This window comes from Bos indicus, chromosome 19 (assembly GCF_029378745.1).
Source record: "Bos indicus isolate NIAB-ARS_2022 breed Sahiwal x Tharparkar chromosome 19, NIAB-ARS_B.indTharparkar_mat_pri_1.0, whole genome shotgun sequence".
In the NCBI taxonomy this organism is placed as follows: domain Eukaryota; kingdom Metazoa; phylum Chordata; class Mammalia; order Artiodactyla; family Bovidae; genus Bos; species Bos indicus.
Genome location: NC_091778.1, coordinates 54393821 through 54416851, shown reverse-complemented (window position 1 = coordinate 54416851; position 23031 = coordinate 54393821). Strand labels below are relative to the sequence as shown.

Sequence of the window (23031 nt, the reverse complement as noted above, 5' to 3'; positions counted from 1 at the left end):
CCCGCTGGCAGCAGAGACATGAATAAACAGCCTGTGCTGGGGGTGTGGATCGATCCGTGGCGGGGTGCCGGCATTTGAGCACTGGCACGTGCAGATGGCCAGGCTCACAGACAGAAGGGCGACTTCTGTAACCGGACAGTGCTGTTTGGAGTCAGCATTGTTGAGGTGCTCCCAGCAGCAGATGCAGCTGGACTTGGGGAGACTGGGTGGACATGGGAAATGAGTCAATAAACAGGAGGCCAGGTGCAGGGTCCAGATGGCTGCTATGCCGAGATGCCGAAGAGAGCAGGATGTCTCACTCAGGAGCTACTATCTAAGGCAAACTCAGTGGGACAGAGCGATGGCTCACCCAGGTGTGATGCTGGTCAGGTCAAGCTCTCCTATGGGATGAATTATGTTCCCCAAATCCATATGCTGAAGCTCTAACCCCCAGCTCTCCAAAATTCAACTGTATTTGGAGAGAGGGTCTTTAGAGAAGTGATTAATTTAAATGACATCATTAGATTAGGCCTCAATGACTTTGGCCACCTGATGCGAAGAGCCAACTCATTGTAAAAAAAATGGTGATGCTGGGAAAGATTGAGGGCAGGAGGAGCAGGGGATCATGGAGGATGAGATTATTGGAGGGCATCATCGACTCAGTGGACATCAGTTTGAGCAAACGAAGCCTGGTGTGCTGCAGCCCATGGGGTCACAAAGAGTCGGACATGACTGAGCGACTGAATAACAGCAACAATTCAATATGACTGGTGTCTTTATAAGACATTAGGACATAGACATGGACAGAGGGGGCTTCCCAGGTGGCACTACTGGTACAGAACCTGCCTGCCAGTGCAGGAGGTGTAAGAGACGCGGGTTTGATCCCTGGGTCAGGAAGATGCCCTGGAGGAAGGTCATGGCAATCCACTCCAGTATTCTTGCCTGGAGAATCCCATGGACAGAGGAGCCTGGCGGGCTACAGTCCATGGGGTCACACAGAGTCAGACACAACTAAAGTGACTTAGCACGCATGCACAGAGAGGTGACCGTGTGAAAACAGAGATAAGATGGCCATCTACAAGCCCTCAGACATCCAGCCTCCGTATCTATGAGGAAATAGCTGTCTGTTTTTTAAGCCACCCAGTCTGTGGTTCTCGGTTATGGCAGCCCCAGCTGACTGATACGGGTCCCGTCAGCTCAGTACTGCTCTGGGAGCACCAAGAATCTAGTGGACATGGGAAGTCAGAAAGAAAAATGGGTGACATCACTCAAAAATGGGAGATATGATCCTGCTAAACTGCAGCTGATTTTCAATGAAAATGTTTTTCGTTCCTTAATTAAAGTGAAATTAATTACATTGATATTGGATTGGCAAAAGCGTTCATCTGGATTTTTCCATTAACATATTACTTTGGGCAAAAATCCGGAGGGAGGGGAGAATCCACGTGTAGAGAAGACATAGATGCAGAAAAATATACCACACAGAGTCATTTATGGATGAGAAAGCAGGACAGTGGGAACTCTGCCTGGATCGGTGGAGAAAAAGCACTTCGGATAAAGCATGTATCGTTACTGTTGTTACATTATTATTATTCTTTTGCCTGTGGTGATTGACCTCTCAAGGTGTTTTAGTCCCCAAACCAATGTTTTTAGGGTTTGAGGGAAATACCAGGAGCCTCCTATGACTCAAAGCCAGAGACCCTGGTGATTTGAGGGGGAAGTGACATTGTTTTTTGTTTCCAGAGAAGATGAATCGGCCTTAGGAGAGAAAGAACTGGCATTTCAGAAGGTTGCAACTTATGTGGCTACATTTATAGACAAAAATCCTAAAGTGAAGACTCAGATGTGTTTGGGATGAAGCTACTTCCTGCAGTTACTTTAGGGGAACAGGTGCCTTTCTTGCTCACCATCAGCTCCTGAAATCCTGTGGTCGCCAGACCACCCCTTCCCAGCCCCTGCCAATCAGCGGTCTGAACACACGCCCCAACCAGTGGATTCCAGTTGGAAGACACTCTTCCTCCAGGGTGGACCTGGGAGAACCCCACCAGAGCGCTCTGGGTCCCAGCCCCAGGATCCAGTTCCCCTTATGTCAGGACCCATGGATGTGCTCTAAGCTTTCCCATCACTCTGGTCCCTCTGGCCCTCAAGTCATCCATCTGGGCTGTACCTGGACTTGGTACCTATCTGAGCAAGCAGTTAACAGAAGACAATATCTCAGGGTGACATGGCCCCTGAGCCTTTGCGTAAGGCTCATACAAAGCAGCAGTGGTGTGGGGGTGGCGTGGGGAACTGTCTCCTTTGGGTACATTTTTTTCAAGACCTAAAGCCTCAAAGATGCCCAAACATGTGTTCCCCAGGAAGGCTTCAGCCCACCTTCTAAAGGCCTGTCTTCTGCAGATTGATTTCATAGGTGTGTATGTGTGTGTTTGTCTTTATGTGTGGGAAGGGTGGGGAGAGGAGAGCTTCATTGGAAAGTGAGTTTCCAAGTCAATTTAGTTTCCCTCACCCCAAGACAGAGGAATAGAAATGCACAGAGCAGCAGGGGTCACAACGGCCAAAAGGTGGGAACGCCAGTGTCCATAGATGGATGAATGGATAAATACAATGTGGATAAACACAGTGGAATCCTAGTCTTACAAAGGAAGGAAATTCTGGCAATGCTACAACATGGTTGAACCTTGAGCACATTATGCTCAGTGAAGGAAGCCAGACACAAAAGGTCAGATAAGGTATGACTCCACATATGTGAGGTCCCTAGAACAATCAAATTGATAGAGGCAAAAATGGTGGGCACCAGGGTCAGGGGAATCCGAGTTAGTGTTTAACAGGAACGGCGTTTCAGTTGTGAGAGATGAGAAAGTTCTGGAGGTGGATGGTGATGATGGTCGCACAAGAATGAGAATGTGCTTAATGCCACTGAACTGCTCACATAAAAGTGCTTAAAATGGTACATCTGGCCCTGTGTATTTTACAGCAATTAAAAAATAAAATTTAAAAATATTTGCACACCCACTGAACTCTCAGCATGCACTAGGCACCGTCCTGGTTCCATCATATACAGTAAACACCGCTTTAATCCTGTCAACAGTCCTTCAGGAAAGATGTTACCAACCCATTTTAAAGACAAGAAACTGAGGCATAGAGACTGTTCACTTTCTAAGATGGTTAATTTTATGTTATGCGAATTTCAATCCAATATACTCTTTAGAAATGCATATATAGAATACTTCCAAGAAACTGAGGTATAGAGATTGCTCACTTTCTAAGGTGGTTAATTTCATGTTACGTGAATTTTAATCCAATATACTCCTTAGAAATGCATATATAGAATACATCCATATCCATATATTTGGGGCCTCCCAGGTAGCTCAGTGGTAAGAATCTGTGGGTTTCAATCCTGGGGTTGGGAAGATCCCCTGGAGAAGGAAATGGCTACCTACTCCAGTATTTTTGCCTGGGAAATCCCATGGACAGAGGAGCCTGGCGGGCTACAGTCCATGAGGTCATAAAAGAGTCAGATATGACTCAGTGACTAAACAACAACAATTCATATATTATATATATATATATATATATATATATATATATATATATATTCTGAAATTGAATACAAATGTCCCAGAAATCTGTTTACTGATGGTTCATTTGGTATATGAATAAACACACAGCTGCCCTCTGTGGGCACCATTCTTGCACGGCCTGGCCTTGCCCTCCTCTGAATGGTCTGGAGCAAGCTGTGGGCCTGGGTGGAGGGTGGGTAACTAGAGCCAGACTTGTCAGGGCAAAGATGCTCTTAGGGCAGCTTATAGCATCACTTCACGGATGGTGACACCACCACGGGACCCGCCCCCGCCCCCTGCTAAGCCTGTGGACGCTAGCCCGCAGGCTGGGGATTTGGGGTTTTCAAACCTGGTTTTATTAAAAGTCCCTAAACAGTTTCTCTTCAGAGGCTTATCTGTCTCATTAAATAATAAGTCACATGGGCTGGGAGCACTGACGAGACTCACCTCATCAATATCCACTTTCCTTTATCTTTTAGAGCGAAATGATAGTTTATTCCTAGTAATGGTTGCTGGGCACAGACCACCTGATAAATAGATGTGATTAAAAATGAACTAAATTAACATCGCCTTTCAGCTGACAATGGGATAAAGCTGCCAGATGCCTTGTGTATGTGCATGGGTCCATGTGCGTGAGTGTACATGTGTGTGAGGGCACACGTGTATGTGTACATGAGTAAATGCGTGTGTCATGTGTATGCATTCATGTGCACTGCTAGTGTGTGGACACGCCTGCACACACATTCTGTGGACCTGGGAAGGACATCCATGAAGGAAGGGACATGGACGGGGATCCAGACCCATCACCCTCTGTGCAGGCAGGTGTGAATTGGGAGTTGATATGTTGTAACTTCAGTGACCCTAGGGAAGTCCATTTCTCAAAGATGGTCTTTGGAGGGTATATTTGCAGAGGTCTTGATAATGTGAACGATCATCTCCTAATTCTTGTTTGGAAAATTAATCTTCTGCTTTCTTAAAATGTGGTGCAGTGTTTTGGACATAGGATCAGTGGTTAGTGCCTGTTTTAGTCTTTATAAATCTATCTGAGGGGCTTCCCATGTGACGCTAGTGGTAAAGAACCTGCCTGCCAAAGCAGGAAACGTACGAAATGCAGGTTTGATCCCTGGCTTGGGAAGATCCCCTGGAGGAGGGCATGGCAATCCACTCCAGTATTCTTGCCTGGAGAATCACGGACAGAGAAGCCTGGTGGGCTGCAGTCCATAGGGTCTATCAGACATGACTGAAGCAACTTAGCATGCACGCATGCAAACCTACCAGAGGGGATTGGCTAAGGAAATTATGGTACTTCTATGCAGTGAAGTAATATTCAATCATTAAAAACAAGGTAAATATCTGCCTAGAAATAAGTTCCTGAAAATACTGTTAAGCAACAGCAAAACCCCAAGTTACAAAGCAACGCCTATGGGTGAAATATACTGGCAAACTCATACATGTAGAAAACTCTGGAAGATGACAAGACACTGAGGTGTTGACAGCAGTTGCTTCTGATAGTCAGATTATGGGTGTGTGCTCGTCCTTCATTTTTCCTGCCTGCATTTTCTACAACGATCATCTGTCACTTATGTAATAATGAAAAGGTACTAAGAGATGGTTTTAATTTGAAAAGGGAGGTGTAAAAAAAGGGATCCCGTTGAAGGTCTTTAGACCCTGCAGCCCCAGGGGAGGAAGGTGAAAGGGCTTCTGGGAGACAAGCAGCGGGCACGCACTCTTGGCTCTGACTCTGAGCATCTTCCAGGGTGTTGGTGGCTCGTGGGCTGCAGCCACAAGGTCACCCTGAAAGCCAGAGTCGTCTCCTCAGAGTGAGATGTACTCACACCCACTCACGTCTGTGGGAGAACCAGATCCCTCATTCTCATTTGGCTCCTGCCTCATACCGCTTCTCTTGACGGATCCCACACTCATCCCTCAGACACTGAAGAAGCTCCCTGGCTTGGTGACCAGGTGTCAGCCCAACATGGCCACTCTCTACCCACCCTGGGGGCCTGAGGCACCATCAGGGCAGGAGGCGCTGTTCCAGCGTTTGGTTTTTGACCAACGTCAAACCTGCCCCCCTCCTCACTCCCCTCTATCAGGCCCACTGCTCCATGGCCCAGGGGCTCAGTTCAGTCGCTCAGTCGTGTCCAACTCTTTGCGACCTCATGGACTGCAGCATGCCAGGCTTCCCTGTCCATTACCAACTCCTGAAGTTTACTCAAACTCATGTCCATTGAGTTGGTGATGACATCCAACCATCTCATCCTCTGTCGTCCCCTTCTTCTTCTGCCTTCAGTCTTTCCCAGCATCAGGATCTTTCCCAATGAGTCAGTTCTTTGGATCAGGTGGCCAAAGTATTGGAGTTTCAGCTTCAGCATCAATCCTTCCAATGAATATTCAGGACTGATTTCCTTTAGGATGGACTGGTTGGATCTCCTTGCAGTCCAAGGGACTCTCAAGAGTCTTCTCCAACACCAGAGTTCAAAAGCATCAATTCTTTGGCGTTCAACTTTCTTTATGGTCCAACTCTCACATCCATACACGAGTTCCCGAAAACAAGGCAGACAAAGCACACTCAGACCACTCATCTCCAGGAGCACACAGACCTCTGTGAAATTACTTCACACCTCCGCCCTTCCAGTCGTAGTGGGAGGACCAGCGGGACAGGACTGCTAGTCACTGAAGGCAGTACTTTTACTCAGTGCAACAGTGATGCCATCCCTCAAAGGTCCTGGGCGGGAAACAAGAGAGCTGTCTCTGCACGTGGCTGAGGGTCCTGGTGTAAGTCAGCGGCCTTTCAGAGACCGGTCTCCCTCTTGGTCATAAAAGGAGGGAGATGGACAAGAAGCTCCCCAGCTCTCCCCCACACTGCTCAGACATTCTATGATGCTCTATGGGTGTCAAGATACAACGTGCATGACATTCTTTCACAGCAGCTGGACCACAGCAATGCCCTATTTCTACTTCCTTCATATTCCAGGATTAGGAATAGAATTTTGAGAAAAAAAATCCTCGCCAGCATGGAGTGTCTCTACCACACACACACACACACACACCCCAATGTCACCCCTCAACCCCATAAAAGGCCTTCAGAGTTGACTCCAAACCAAGGACACAGCAAACTCCAGTAACAATGTCCTCACTCAGCTCCTTATACCCTGGGGCTCCTACCCCTGGGACTCCACTCTGTCCTGTACAACCCCCTGCTGGAGGAGGCCAGTTTGTGGCCAAGATGCCCACAGCCAGGCGGGCATGTTTGCCTTCCAAGACAGTTCATGGACAAACCACTTCCACCTGGCACATGTTGATCAAGGGATCAGAAGACCCAGAAGACACGAGTCCCTGTGGCAGCCCTTCACTTCCTAGCCCCGCAAGGTCCTCATGCACAATGGGGAAGGGGGGGACAGTTCTGATGGGGCTGGGTGAGGCTCAACCATGGTAGCAAATGTCACCACTGCAGAGTCACGAGACTTATCCGCGCGATGTTCTGAACTGGCCTCTCAGGAGAGGTGGAGAGGCCCTATCCTCGATGTCCCTTAACTAGGCATTGTGGGCTGCAGAGCTGGGGATGGTGACAAGGAGGCCTGGCCCACCCGTGCTGTGATGTCCATCATGGGGGACCAGCAGTTTGCTCTGTCTCTGATTTATTATTTTTTTCCTTCTTGCTGCTGCTGCTGTTAAGTCGCTTCAGTCGTGTCTGACTCTGTGTGACCCCATAGATGGCAGCCCACCAGGCTCCCCCATCCCTGGGATTCTCCAGGCAAGAACACTGGAGTGGGTTGCCATTTCCTTCTCCAATGCATGAAAGTGAAAAGTGAAAGTTCACTTTTTCCTTCTTGGTGACCCCCAAACAGAAACAGATGAGAGACTATAAAAAATGCCGTGAAGTGATCAGAAAAGCCAAGGAGATGCAGAGCAACTCTGAGAGGGATGTTCTCTGGTTATAGAAAGATGAGCTTTCTGTACTAATGGAAGGCCCGTGCCCTTGTCTGCCAGTTCTGGACAGAACATAATTGAAACAGGCTGGGTGGCCACTCCTCCAGAAGGCCCCTGAACTGCCAGAGGGAGGAAGCATTTGGAAAAGATGCCTGTCAGCTCTTTCTGCTTCTTCCTGGCCCACCTCCCTCCCACTTGGGCTGTGTGGGCTGGGCAAACAGCACCAGAGGTGGCACAGCTCTGAGCTAGACAAACTCCTGAAAGGGCAGGGAGCCTCCTCTGGGCCGTTTTTCAGACTTTAATTCCACTGAGTGAAACTTCAAAAGGCTTTCCACTTGCTCAGTCCAAATTTCCTCTTTGCCTTGGGTGAACACCGCCCTCCAAGGAGAAGGGCCAGCATCATCAGGAGGCCTGCTGTAGATGCCAGCATCGGGCTGGGCGCTTCCGCTGCACAGAAGCAGCAACACCCATGGGATGGCTTCCTTACCGACTGGTGAAACCCAGAAGGAGTTGAACAACAGGGCCCAAAGCTTCCCAAGGCAGCGGGCCATTGTGGCCACACACCCAGCTGTGAGTCTAGGCTGTGCCATAAAGAAGCTGGTGGCGTTGACCTCCCTGAACCCTGCGCCCTGACCTGAAGGAGGACAAATTCTAAGAACGTCTCCCACGGCACCATATTGAGAATAAACAAGGCAGGGACTAACCCGTCCCCAGCCCCAGGCCCTCAGCAGTGTTAGCTGATAATCCCCAGTCCAGAATGCTGAGGCCAGCACGCCCCTGATGCTCTTGAATTTCAGCTGAGAGCAGACCCCGGGGACGTCTGTCCTTGGAGAGCTTCCCTGGGTCCTCCCCACTCTGTTCCCCAGGCATCCTTTCTCTCTCTACAGCTGTTTCTAACTCAGTCTGAACTGTTCTTGCTTTGGCCCCCAGGAGTGGAAGACAAGGTCAAGAGGGAGGCATCTTGCCCAGTGACCACCCTGAGGGTCTCTCTTCTATGCACAGATGAGTAGGCATAGAAGGTCAGGAGCAAAATGCTGGGGAGAAGGGGAGGCAGGAAAGCCCAGGATGTCCTCTCCCTTTGCCTCCTCCCAGGGGCACAGAGGCCACACCCAAGTCCCTCTTGTGCCCCACAGGGTGGTGGCCTTGCCCACCAAGGCCTCCTCTGTTCCAGCTCCATGGAAACCTGGGAGCGCTTCTCCACATTGGTCCCCAGACCCGCCAGCCTAGGCCCTGGGCCTCTGCGGTGGAGGAGACCAGGGTGAAGGGAACCTCACGCCCTGTCCGGGTTCGGCAGCCAGGCTCCCGGAGAGCCTGGGAGACAGTTTGGCCCCAGGCCCTCTTGAGAGAGTTTTCTTTTATATTTATTAACCCACTTTCTCTCCTGGCCCTTTGGAGCAATGAGGAAACCTCAGCCAAGGCTATTAATAGGCCGAAGCCGTCCCTGGGGAGGACAATGAGCTCAGACCCACAGCACAGGTGCCAAGCATAATGAAGGTTCCTGAGCTGCCTAAATATAGGCTGCGGCCGCGTCGGGGTGCTGAGCACGGCCTGCCTGTGGCCGCCCAGCCCCGCTCCCTGCTGCCACCTGAGCCAGACCAGGCCCTGCCGAGGCAGGACCTGCCGTCACCCACACATCCACCCTGGGTCAGACCTGGTGGGAGCCGCTGGGGAAGTAGGGAGGGGTCGGCAAAATGACAAGCAGTATAAATGACGCCTGTAAACAGAGAGTTTAATGAAAAAGGCAGTGAGGGAATTTATGGGCAACCCAAGGATCATTAAAATTATTTATCTACTTACCTCCCTTGCTGGCTGATCAGTCTATTAATTATCATACATGCGCTGATTTGCATTTCAGTGAGAGGGTGGGGTGAGGCCAGGTGAAAAACACAGAGGGGCCCAGGAGCCAAGTGGTGGGGACAGGTGTGGACCCTCCTCTCTGCTGACCATGGCTCCCCGACCGATACCCCTCCAGGCCACATTGCGACACGGCTGTGCCCCATCCCCCCGCCCCAGCCCCACCCCTGGGCCTCTGAGATGCCCTGGGTCTGAGGACCAGGTCAGTGGAGCAGAATTTGTGCTGGAAGGGGGCACGCACCTGTTTGCAGACGGGCAGCTCCCAGGACAGGGTCCCAGCCAGAGGGGCCTGCAGACCAGCTCGAGGGAAACGTGTGCGGAGTCTTCCTCAGGCAGCTCTGACTTAGTGCTGGGTTGAAAAGAGAAAACATGAGAACAAAACCATTTCCATCTCTGAATATCTGAAGTGCATCAGACAAACGCTCTCCCGCGCTCTTGATTAAAAATATCACAGGACAGAGTGTCATGGGAACCGCATCCTTTGAACACTGCGACTGGAAAACATTAGGCTGGGGGGAGTTATAATGAGGCGTCCCCGCTTACCCCTTCACAACGGCAGCTGCTCCCAGCTCTGCTCCCCTGCAGTGAGACTTGGACCGGTCCCTGGGATGCCAGGGGATGGGCCAGCAGGCCAAGGGGTCCAGCTGGCCGTGGCCAGACTGATGCTGGGAGGGTCTGTGTCACCCATTCCCAACTCAGGCCCCAACTCTTCACTCAGGTCAACAGAGTCAGGTTAGGGGGTAAATCATCAGCATCACCCCATTACCACTGTGGTTCCCCAGCACCAGCTTAGATTCCAGGGGGGTGGGGCTGACCAGGGACTCTGCCTGGGGCTGACCTTGCAGTTTATGTACGCACTGAAACTCTCTCATCACAACCAGCCGTGGAAGCCAATGCCTTAAAACAAATCTCCTTTCTTCCTTCCCTCCTTCCTTTCTTTCCTTCCTTCCTTTCTTCCATCTTTCTTCTTTTCTTTCTATCTCTACATGAGATCTACCCTCCTTCTATAGCTACAGGATGTATCTTCGCCTAGCTGTAGATGGATACACACACGCGTGTGTCGGTAGATACCTACACAGATGCATAGATAGATAGTATTGATTCCATTTCTCTGGAGAACTCTGTCTGGTTCAGAGCGTCTAGCTTGCACGCACTCCAAGAGATCAACCCTATCCACTAACAGCACCAGAAATGCCACTGTCCCACCCCCTGCTCCGCCCAGCACGCAGTCCCCACTCCCAGGGAAGGAGCTGTGCCCCAGCAATGGTACTAAAGCAGGAGGGAGGAGGAGGCATCGAGGACCTAGTCGTCTGTTTGAGAACGAGCTGGGAATGACCTGGCCCTCCAGAGTCTCCCATGTGACGCCCCAGCCCCTGCTTCTATCAAGGCCTAAAAACCCACCCCTGCCATCAGAGCCAGGCTCCCTGCATTTGCAGGACAGTCGTCTCCAGGCCCCCTCCCCTGTGCCCCGACTCAGCTGCCCCCTCTTCCCCTGCCTGCCGATGGCTTCTCAATTCTGATGATGTATCAATAACTGCAAAGCAAAATGCCACAGTTAGCAGCGCTACTGTACTGTAACTAATCGCTTTTGGAATCAATTCTCAGGGTTGAGTGTGTGCAGCGAGGTGGGGCTGAGTCCCCGAGGCCGCTGCAGCCCCCAGGAATTAGGCACACCAGGAAAAGTTCCAGGGGACAAAGAAGGGGGGTGGGAAAGGAAGCAAGGAAGGAGACCAAGAGGAGAGCAGATTTTTTAAAAGACTAATACAGAGAACGGGGGGCAGCAAATTGTGTCCCGACTCAAGGCCGGGCGAGGACACAGAGGGTGGCAGGACCTTTCCTGGGATGGGGACACCCCTGACCCCCCAGTCTCAAGCAGCCTGCAAGTCTCGGACCTGGAAGCTCCTCCAAGCGTATGCGGACCTCAGGGTTCTCTGGGGCTCACGTACTTAAAAGATTATGTTGGCTTAATAAACTGTGTTGCTGCCGCTGCCAGGTTATTCTCGGGCAAACACAGGAGAGGACTGGGGGAGAGCTCAGTGGCCACTCCCACCTACCCAGGAAGGGAAGAGGGGACAGGAGTTCAGTACAGAGGCCTAGGGAGGGCAGTGCCTCTGATCATACTCTCGGAGCCTTCTTCCTGCTGTAATGCATGAACCCCTCCAGAGATTCTAGAGGGAAACTGAGGCACAGAACCCTCAAACACCCCCTCGCCCCTGCCAAGGTGCAGATTGGAGGCCCAGGGAACATGGTGCCTGGCTTGTGGTGGCCACACTGTCCTCACTCTTGCTACAGTGGCCTCTGGAAGGCTTGGTTTCCCCACCTGCTATGTGGACTCCTTAATAACTGCCCTCTTGCACAGCCCTGACTCCGCCTGCTCCAAGCAGGATCATCAAAGGAGGTGGGACAGGCAGAGCCACACCACAGGGGCTAGTTTAGGAAAGTGCCAGAGAGGGGACAGGGGCCCCTGTGTGCCTTCCAAGCACGAAAGCCAGGACGAAGCGTTAGTGGGTCCAGTGCCTTGGGGTCCATGCGTTACCCACTTGTTCTTTAGCCACTCCACCCTGCTCCTGTTTACCTCACCGCTTCCCACCCCAGATCACCCAAATCCCCAGGACGGAGCCCCAGGGACTCAGGCCAGAGCTGGGCTGTCTGGGGGTGGAAGGGGCAGAAAGCCCCAGGCAGGTAGATAAGTGGGGGCAGGGGGAGGGGCTGATGGAAAAATGGAAAAGGTCCAGTGGCACCTTCAGGGCAGAGAAGGAGGGCATGGCATCCAGTCTCTTCCTGCAGAGAAAGTGCCAAGGCCAGGCCTGAGATCGGCTATTTGCTTCACTTGCCCAGAGACTGCTTCCATCGGTGATCCCTGGGGGCCCCTGTGGCTTCAGCATCTCTCCCAGAGAACAGCGGGAGGCTTGAGACCACCACACGCCCCCTAGACCAGGGGACACCCCTGCCAATTCTCCCACCTCCTCTGGAAGCCACCCTGCGGCCAAAGGCAAACATCTCCAGACCTCTGTTCACCCTTCCCTGCATCTCTATCCCTCTCCTGGGATTGCTTTGAGGGTCCCAGGGCCTGTGGTCCAGACTGGCAGGGCCTGAGGGCTCAGCAAACAGACAACTTAGAGGGCAAGGAGGAGTCAGGGCCCTACACAGGCTGCTTGGCATTTTGGCCAGGGAGCTCAGAGGTCGTGATCACTCCTGAGGTGGGGTGCAGGCCCTGGGGGCCTAACAGGGAGTCGAGACATTTGCGAATGGTTTTCTTAATTTTTTAAAAACAAGTAGAACCATTTCAGGTCTTGCCCTAAATCTTTCCGGGGAACAGACTGCTTTCCCAAGTGGGAGAGTAGAGGATGGATTAACCCACAGTTCCCCAGGAGTAGGCAGAGTCCCAGGCCTGCTGGTAAACAGAGGAAAAGTGAAGTCGCTCAGTCGTGTAGTCGCTCAGTCGTGTCCAACTCTTTGCAACCCCATGGACTGTAGCCTACTAGGCTCCTCCATCCATGGGATTTTCCAGGCAAGAATACTGGAGTGGGTTTCTATTTCCTTCTCCAGGAGATCTTTCCAACCCAGGGTTTGAACCCAGGTTTCCCACATTGTAGGCAGACATTTTACTGTCTGAGCCACCAAGGAAGTCTCAGACAGAGGAAAGGTGTGCAAGAATCAGGGGATTTAGAGTAAAGCAAGCTGCCACTTCTCAGCTCTCATGTGGACAAAAGTAGACACGCTTGGCAATCTCAGTGAGGATAGACGAGACAGCTGGTGGAGCACGGGCGGGTCCAGACAGTTGGAGAGCTGTGGGCAGGATCTGGAACATTCTAAGACCAGCCACTCACAACCAGGTATCATCTCCAGGGCCAGAGGAGATGAGCCCAGAGAAATCTGTCGCAACAGCAATACCATTGCTGTTGGTTCTGGACAACCAGAGTGTTCGTCAAGGACAGAGCAGGTGAAGACAAAGCCGTAGATTCCTAAGACAGATTTCTCCACAATAGACAAAAGGAATGGATCAGAAATGCACAAAGGAGCTGCAAAAACACAAAGCCAAAAGAAGCAAGTTGCAGAAAGAGGTCACGTATGTGCACTTTAAGAAGTGGGAGAACTATGGTCTGTTTGTTGTTCATGGTTATATGTGTGCAAGTGTGTTTTCTTTTCTTTTTTTTTAATTTTTTAAAATTTTATTTTATTTTTAAACTTTACAATATTGTATTAGTTTTGCCAAATATCGAAATGAATCCGCCACAGGTATACCTGTGTTTCCCATCCTGAACCCTCCTCCCTCTTCCCTCCCCATACCCTCCCTCTGGGTCGTCCCAGTGCACCAGGCCCAAGCATCCAGTATCGTGCATCGAACCTGGACTGGCGACTCGTTTCATACATGATATTATACATGTTTCAATGCTATTCTCCCAAATCTCCCCACCCTCTCCCTCTCCCACAGAGTCCATAAGACTGATCTATACATCAGTGTCTCTTTTGCTGTCTCGTATACAGGGTTATTGTTACCATCTTTCTAAATTCCATATATATGTGTTAGTATACTGTATTGGTGTTTTTCTTTCTGGCTTACTTCACTCTGTATAATAGGTTCCAGTTTCATCCATCTCATTAGAACTGATGTATTCTTTTTAATGGCTGAGTAATACTCCATTGTGTATATGTACCACAGCTTTCTTATCCTTTCATCTGCTGATGGGCATCTAGGTTGCTTCCATGTCCTGGCTATTATAAACAGTGCTGCGATGAACACTGGGGTACACGTGTCTCTTTCCCTTCTGGTTTCCTCAGTGTGTATGCCCAGCAGTGGGATTGCTGGATCGTGTGTTTTCGAGGGACAAAATGATGGACACCAAGTTGATGCTCAGAGCTGCCTCTGGGTGTTGGGTGGAGGGGTTGAGGCTGGGGGTGCAGAGGGGACTTGTCCTCCATCTCTAAAGCTTTTTTTTTTTAAACAACGCGCTATAACTAAATGTTAATCATTGTTAATTGCAGCAGAGAAACATAGATATTTATTATATTTTACCTTAATTGTCGTTAAGTCTCCAAAAATTTTCTGAGATAAGCATGGTTAGATTAGAAGCCCCTTGAGGAAGAGAGAGACCCGGATGACACGTGTACAGTCCCTCAGCAGTAGCAGAGTGTTTTACACCCTCAGTGGCTCAGCGGAAATCCGCGGCCCGGGTGGATGAACAGATGAATGACATATGTGACAGTGGCTTCAGAAGAGTCAGATCTGCCCTTTCCGCTCTCCCTCCACTTAAAGGACAATAAACTAGTCCAGAACTGTCTCTTCTACTGTCCACTGAGATTTTCTTTAGAAACCACCAGCCTAAGCAGAAACTGTTGCATTCCAAACGAGGGTCCTGGGTGTGGGGACGATCAGTCTCCAGATGTTCTGGAGACTAGACCATCTGTGTTTCCAAGAACTCGGGTTCTCACATTTTTCTCCCCCCTAAAATGCAAGGGGAGGACACAGAGCCTGGGGGACTCAGCGACTGTCCTCTGAGCTGAGTTTCCCCACAGTGGGACGAGCACCACAAGACCCCGACTGCTCAGAGGGCTTCTTCGCTCCCTGGCAAGCAAAGATCTTCACGCAGACAAGGAACCCAGAGCCACACAAGAGGGGTCAGCAGGGTGGCTGTTCTATTATGAGGGGCCGAGTCCTGGGAGCTTTCTGGCAGGTCTGCTCCACAGGCAGAAATCCATCCAGGGCAATTTACCCTGAGAACTGCCATCCTTTATCCACTGGGCTGCACAGGCACACTTGTCTGGGTCCTCCAGTGTGGACCGGGCTTTGAGTGTGCCACGGTGGGCAGACGTGCCCCCGGCTCTGGCTCTGATCTTATACACGGTTCCACTTTCTGTGTTACAAGCTAATAAAAGCTGCATGATCAAATTCCAGGTCATTACTCAAGGAAAGGGACCCCTCTGTGGTCGCCAGCCACAGTTCTGAACCAATTAAAATAAGCCCGGCCTTTCTGCGGGCTGCCGCCGTGCCCACCGCCCTGGAGGTCTCGGAGGGCCCATGCCTGCCATGAGCAAGATGCACAAAATGTTAATGGAGACGCTTAAATGCCATGTCGAGGGGATTCTGGTAAATAAGGCCACATGGAAAAGGCTGGGGGAGAAGTCTCCTGAGCTAACCCTGGAGGAAACTTCAATAAAAACGAGATTGGATTGAAAACAATTCACTCTGTTGGCTGGCAGAGCTGGGAGGGGTCTTCGGGGGAGGGAAGCTATTTTATTTCCCATTAGTTCCCCTTTGCACCTTATGTGCCCCCTGCTGCCAACACCAGAATCTGCCAGGGTGACGGCGCCCACTGAGTTGGCTGGGAGAATTGGAATCGGGGTGTCATTTGCCAGCGCAGGCACAGACAAGCAGGCAGTGGTTTAGTGAAGGTGGAGACCGGAGGGCCTGGAACAGAGCTGCGAGGGCGGGGGCGTCTTGGGGCTGAGAAGGTGGAAGGGTTTTGCTGAGGACTCGGTTGTGGGGAGTTGGGGGGCAGGCACACTGTCTGGCAGCTGCTCTGAGTTCTGTTGGGTCCTGTTTCAGGTAGATCAGATGTCACCCACGAGACAAATGAGTAAGCTTCCAGAGAACACTGCCCCGCATCTGGGTCAGCAGGTAGATGGGGCCTGGTGAGCAGTCCAAGTGGACACTGTTCAGTGTAATGTCCACTGTTCAGTGGACAGTCAGCATAAACTCAGGGTCAGCCCCGAGTTGGGGGGTGGGCAACCCCACTGGGCTGAAACTTTGATTGTTGCCCTTGCTCCCAGCCAAGACTGTCTATCGCTCAGAGTTCTGCCTGAGGCAATTGAAGGACCCCCCAAAACAAAAAAATAAAAAGAAGTCACCAGGCCCAAACAGAGACTCGAGGAATCTGGGCTAGGTGAGCTGGGCAAAGCAGCCTGGTGCCCTTCCTCACTCAGCCCCCACCCCCAAGGCCACCAGAGCCTCCCCTGCATGCCTGCTTCTGTCAGTCACATTTTACAGCCGGAGTGAAAAACCTTGTCCCAGCTAGGGCTGCAGATTTAGCAAGTTAAATTACTGGGGCGGTTGGGGGGGGAGATTAATCCCTAAGTCCGGTCGACTCTTGCAGTCCTACGGACAGTAGCTTGACAGGCTCCTCTGTCCGTGGGATTCTCCAGGCTAGGATACTGGAGTCGGTTGCCATTTCCTTCTCCATAAATTACTGGATGACTAGTTAAATTTTAACTTTCAGGTAAACAATAAATAATGTGTTTGGCTTTTTTTAGTATAAGTACGTATCATGCAATATTTGGGACACACTCATACTACCAATTATTCATTGTTTATCTGAAGTTAGAATTTAACCAGGTGCCCTGTATTTTTACCTGGCAACCCTAGCTTCCAGCTGTCTGACTGCCCAGCCTAAATACACAAACATACACACACACTCACGTACAGATACACACAAGCATGCACACACAGGCACACCCTTCAAAGAAAAGAAAGGAGCTAACACTTTACAAGGAGCAAACTGCCTGCCTGGTGTTTCCCCTCTGTTTGCTCCTGAGCCCTCCTCCCATTCCCCACCCCCCAACAGCTGCCCCATAACTCAGACAAAGAGGCCGGGACACTGGGATTGTCACTTGTCCAAGGCCGCACGGTCAGCATGCAGCCTGGCTGAAATTGCAGACCCAGGTCATTCGCATTCCAAAGTCTGCGCTCTTTCCACAAAACCAGACCCAATGCATCAAACTTTAGATGTTTATCTCCAAACAAAATGGCCATAAGGAAGTTGCTATTGATTCTGCAGTCAAGTCAATGCACAGTATTTGAGGCCTTGGCTCAGCTCACGCCAAACTCGGAACAAAGATGCCATTACAGTCCAGGGAGGCCCCTGCTGGGGAGCTCACTCAGGACAGGGGTGTCGGTGAGCACACGTGACTTCCATTCAGAGGGCTGGTGGTTTGGGTCCACCTGGAGAACTCCACTGGCAATCAAGGTTGGAGCAAATATGGAAAGCAACACTGGTGTGTGTGGAAGGGCATTCTAGAAAAGAGAATCTCTCCGCTGGAACCAAAAAGGGGACAAAATCTGTGCCTTCTTGGGTTGAAAAGATAGACCTGAGATTGTTTGCAAATTGGCACGGTGTCCCTGAGCCCTCAACTTCTCCTTAACAACTAGTTGCTTCCCGGATAACCAGTACATTGTTTAGCACCTTGCTATGTGGTTAGAATTGCAATCTTTAATGAAAAAAAATAATCACAATCTTTGATGAGGCCAAGGTGAGTCATGGGTGGGGCATTCTTCTCATCCATCTGGGCCACTGTATTGGCAGGGAAAGAGATTGGAAGTGACTGACAAGTCTTGCCCTTTACATCAGCAAGACAGTTACCACACCACACACTAACTCCCAAGTCTTAATCACTTGGTTTCATAACGACTTTTCTGAGAATGAAAGTTAAGCTTTACCACTTTGTTGTATCTAGAAATAACTGCCCCCGGCCCGTCCTCCTTTGAAAACAGTCACTTCATGGATTGGAAAAACCTCCAGCACATTGTTAGTAAATCTTCCTCCCGTGAACTGTCTGCCTGCTGTCAGCAAGTTTTATGAGAGACAGAAGCTCCTGAGAGTTGTCAGCTGGGCTCTTGCAAGGACTAATCTTTGTCATGAGTGAAATAAAAGTATTCTGGACCTAAAGATTGGGATGGTTCAGGTGTTATTTGCTAACCCAGTGGCCAGGAAGAAAAACAGCATGGGGTTAAGGAGACCACAAGGAAGAGGAGGAGACCATCATGGATCATCCAAAACTCTAACCCAGAGGACACCACCAATCACATGTTAAAATCCAGAAAACAAAACTGCAAGGCCAAACGAGCTGGAGAGGTCTGCTTCATGAAAAGTACAGCCGACGCCTCCAGCTCTTGCTTCCACAGTCAGCACCACCGCACCTCCCATCTTCCTTTCTCAATAGTGCAGTCAAGAGGCAGTCAAAGTACTAACATCGTGATGTTTTCATTATTTGCCTGATGGGGTTTTGTTGGAAAACTGTGTGCCTAGTGTTGCATCTTGAGACTTTCTTTGTAAGGAAGGAAGATGTGGGGAGGTGGGGGGAGGAAGCTGATGCTGGATTGCTGGATTTCGGCTCTTCCGGAGACAGCCCCCTGCAAGGAGCTGGTTTAATTATAGGCAGGTTGTTGTTTTTTTTACATGACCTACTTCCCAGATGGTTTTCCCCGTGTTTCTTTAATGCCACGAAGTTTTGACATATTGGAGCCGGGAAGGAAGAGCAGTCAGACCTGCATCACCCAAAAAAGGAGGGAACCTGGGGGCTTGACGGTGGGCCTCAGAAGAAAGGAAGAAACGAAACAGGTAAGAGGCTGAGAGTGAGAGAGGTGGGAGAGGGAGAGAGAGCAGGGAGGCTCTTGCTGGCCACTTGGGAGATACTGGGTGACCTCCCTGTACAAACCCTCTGGCTGGCCCAAGCAGCCATTACCCAGGAGGCCTCAGCCCGGTTTCCGGGTGCAAAGCTCAAGATCGGCTCACTGGAGGGCCCTGGGCAAATTGCTGCTGAGGGCACCCTGGGCTGGCTCATATGTCCTGTGGTGCGGGACCACGTGGGTGGCCTGTGGCTCCTGAGGTGTGGACACCTTTCCAGAAGGCTGTGGTGGGTTTGCTGTCTGACAGCTATGACTGTAGCCTCTGGAGGGAGAGGGCTGGGAATCACTCCCCACAGAGTCCCTCTTGGTGCTGACTGTGACCCCAAGCCCCAGGACAAGAAGGTTCTGCAGACAGCCCACCACCAGGGCCAGCAGCAGACTTAGGGCCCCTAGTGCCCTGGCTGTCCAGCAGGACCCCAGATCTTCCTGCTTGGAGAACAGATTTGACGATGCTTGTCCCGTCGTTCTCCTGCCTTGAGGCAGGGACCCTCTTTGACCGTCCACGTCAAGAGAACTGGTACAATTTTTAAATGCTTCCTGGTAAGGCGTTCCCCATGCTCTCTCTCCCTTGGCAAACCAACCCCACTGCCAGAGAAAATCCTTCCTCTGATGTATCCCAGATCCTGCGCGAGGAGCCCTGAGAGTACTCCCCACCTCCTTCCCTGGGTGCGTTTGGAGAACAGCTGCTTGCTGCCCACTGCTGAGTTGCCAATAGAGCCTTCAACATAGAAACACTGCACTTCACAGCTGTGAGCTCTGCCTGACTGCTCTGTGCATATCTGTCTTTCCCCCTAAAATCCTGGAGCAGGATTGCTACTGTTTGCAGCAGGCACGGCTCTGAGGAGCCGCCCTACTTCTCTGTGTCACAGCCTGGCTCTCGCCAGCACTAATAGGTAAGCGGGAAATGGATTCCTCATGCCCCTGGGGAGCCACCTTCTTGGCACATTCAGAGAGTTTGGCACGTTCTGCCAGGAGCCTCCATTACAGCAGCTTCAGGTCCTAGAGGTAACAGGAGGCACTGGGGGAGGCCACCACAGGGGCACTGGGGTCCCTGGAGAGGAAGCCTCCACACGCCACCACTGCCGATACCCACATGCCATGAAACACCACGTATCAATTTGATTCATGGCCTTTGTGTTTCAGATTCAGACGGGCTGAAAAAGACAGCTGGGCTTAAAACCTATTGTGCTCAAATGAGGAGTTGGAGCTCAGGGCACAGAGCGATGCTGTCATCTTCTAAAGGTGGATTCCCACCTACAAAGATCCGGGGACCCCGGGGACCCACCTGTGTCCTCCTTGTATAAAATGCCAACTCCGCAACACCAGGGAAGGAAACCAAACACATGGCCAAGGCACTCTCTTGTTGTTGCAGCAGGTCTTGGGGAGGCAACAGCCGCTGAGCTCAGGGCCCCTGTCTCCTCTGGACCTTGCCCCGACACACCTCCTCAGCTGAGCTGGGACACAAAGCGACTTTAAGTCATGGCAAAGAAACCCCCAGGTCTGTTTTCCATGAAGAGCAGGTGAATTAGTTCTCATCAGAAATGTATCGTGGCCCCTGGGCTCATGGAGAAGACACATCAGACAGAGGGAGGGAGAGACAGAGATGAGAAGGAAAAACAGGGATGAGTGTTTACCAGGCACAGGGAGACTGAGAAATGGAGACTAGAGGATGCCAAAAGGCTTTAGGAATCTGCATTCTAATGCAGGAGCTAGCACGAACCTTTGTGATCTGCTCTCAAGTCTGCATGCGTGTCTATTATTAACTTTAAAAATGCAAGAGTTGACACAGAACAATGTTGGGGTAAGGAAAAAAGAGGTGGGTGCAAGTAGAGAGATACCAGGGCATACGCTGTCAGGGTGGGATTCATGATGTGTCTCAGAAGGAGTGATAAATACGGGGGGCGGGAGTAGAGAGGGCACCCCAACCAAGAAAGAGAGCAAGAGCGGTTCTACAGAGCGCCTGCCGTGGAACTAAGGCCAGCAGGTTATTGTCTCACTGAGACTGTAACACTGAAGGGCTGGCAGAACATGCCAAGCCACTCAATGAGTTGGCCCAGGCAGTGTGCCCAGGCACAGTTCCCAGCACAGAGCCTGGCACCTAGCAAGCTCTTAATAAAAGTTAGTTTGCTTCCCCACGTGGAGCAGACCCAACCAGGGGCAGTGGAGCGGAGGGAAGAGCTAAGGACCTGGCTCCTAAATGAAACTTGTTTTCCTGGGAATGATGAAACCCATGTCACATAGGATCCAAAGGCAACAGCAGGTGAACGAGATGCCCAAGAGTTGGGATGGAAAGGGAAGGAGCCCAGCCAGCCAGTCACCAAGACGAACATTCCTAAGCAGGTTCACGGGTCTCAAAGCCCCACCTGCACCTGTGGAGCCCCAGCTACACCACACATCTGGAGAGAGAATACCCAGGGTTGTCTTTGGGTCCACAGAGGGAGTCTGGGATGCTTCATAAGTTAATGCACAGTGCTGTGATTCCAAAGTCCTGTGCCTGGAAGACCGCTTCCCAGCTCTAGCAATTGCAAAGCACTCAGGGAAGGATATGAGATTGGCTGGCACGGGGTGTGGACAATCGGCCCCATGCTTACTTGTCACAGCCATTAGTTTGAAAGTAAGAAACATAGTGGATGTGGAGCTTGGGCAAAGCTGCCAGGCACCCTAAACCACAGTGCTGTAGGTGCCAAACAGGGACTCCTATCATTCTGATCCCATTGTCACTGGGACTGGAAAGAAAGTGTGTAAAAGACACAGAGAATTGGTGTGTAACGATATAAGATCTGCTGCTGTTGTCCATGATATCCAGATCTTGGTAAGAGAAACACTGGGCCAGGACTTCTCACAGAGGCTCCAGGGGCATGGAGAGTTGGTTCCAGGAGCCCTCATCTCTTACTACTGGTGTTAAGTCATTGCTGCAGCACAGACAAGGGGCAGTCCCTCTCCCACCATCCCTGTAGACCACAGGAAGCCTGCCCTGGGGTGGAGAATAGAAACTGGTTACTAGGCATCAACCGTATCAGGAATTGAGGTTTTAAGCCCCTTTCCTAGTCCAGCGTGTTGGGTGGTAGTGAGGGCAGTGCATTTAGCCAAGAAAAGATGCTGCACTGGCGGCTGCAAAGCCACCAACAGACACTGGTACCCTGTGGCTGCACCTGCCTGCCGCCTGGACCCCGCTCCAAGCCTCCCTGTCATGGGCGCTCACACCTCATTGTCTTCTCGCTCTCAATGCTGCCAGGATTGCAGAGGAGGCAGTGCCACAACTCAGTGCTCTTCCACCCCAGCCAGAGACGACTGCTTGCTGAGAGCTGGTGAGAACGGCGTGTTCTGCCCATGGCCGGTGGTGCGTGGAGCGATCCACCAACGTGAGCCCAAGCCAGGCTTCATTAGTGCACAGATGCACACAGCGAAGGGAGACCAATTGTTTGGACCTCGTGCTGTCAAGCTGGCGGGGCAGGATAAGAACTCAGGATCTTGCATTTCTAGGCTATCTGCAAATCTTCAGGTGGCCACTTCCAAAAGTAACGGAATCACTCAAGTGCCTCTGTGGGAGCTGCGAAGAGGAAGCCCACTTCTTGCTGAGCCCCTCATGGGGGGAGAGGGGGATGCCGCCTGCTTCGGTGACAATAGCTGGCCCCTCCGTGGCATCCTTCTGCCTGCCACATCATCTAAGCATGCGGGTCAGGTCTGGGGACTGATGGGTAGGGGGGCATTCCTGTCCCCTCTCTGGACATCCTTTCAGGGGGCTCGGAGTCACTGGCTATGGGGGTTTGGTGGCTGTCATGCCCAGGAGGGAGCACAGAGAAGCAATTCTGCCATGAGCTGGTGGTGGCTCTGGACAGGCTGCCTTTGGTGGAGGAGCAGAGTGATGGACTTCAGCTTTCAGGGAATGTGCTGCTCTCCAGGGGGCACCCAGGGGCACAAGGAAACCTCAGAGGGGAACTCCATTTCTGAGGGTTGGTGAGGAGGTGCAGCCAGTGCCAGGCACTCCCCTTGGCAACTCCCCCCTCCCTCTTGAGAGAAAGGCCTGTGGCTCACCTCCCACCTTCTGGGGGCAGCCCCTCTGGTGGTGGGCAGGTAGTTGATGCTACAGGTATCTGGCCCATGTCCCCAGCACTGTTCCCTGAAAGCCTCCCCCAGCCTAGAGTTCAGAGGATCTGGTTCCTGGGTTGGGGGAGAGAGGCCCTTGGAGAGGGTGGGGGTGGGGCGTGGAGAGGGGAGCGCAGGCAGTCTGCCCACACAGCTCTAAGGCACCACCTGGCAGAGTGGGCCGGCACCTGTAGGAGGCAGACGCTCATTCATCACCCT

At 51.5% G+C, this 23031-nt stretch overlaps 1 protein-coding gene across 11 annotated transcripts in view; it reads right to left on the bottom strand.

The window, feature by feature from the left end:
- The window catches only part of RBFOX3 (RNA binding fox-1 homolog 3), a 440999-nt gene that overhangs the window by 193599 nt on the left and 224369 nt on the right, over positions 1–23031 (bottom strand). For all 11 annotated transcript variants that reach the window (XM_070773955.1, XM_070773960.1, XM_070773957.1 and 8 more), the window contains exon 3: positions 9565–9672. The gene's annotated coding sequence lies outside the window, so the exon portion shown is untranslated. The remainder of the gene's footprint in view (positions 1–9564; positions 9673–23031) is intronic.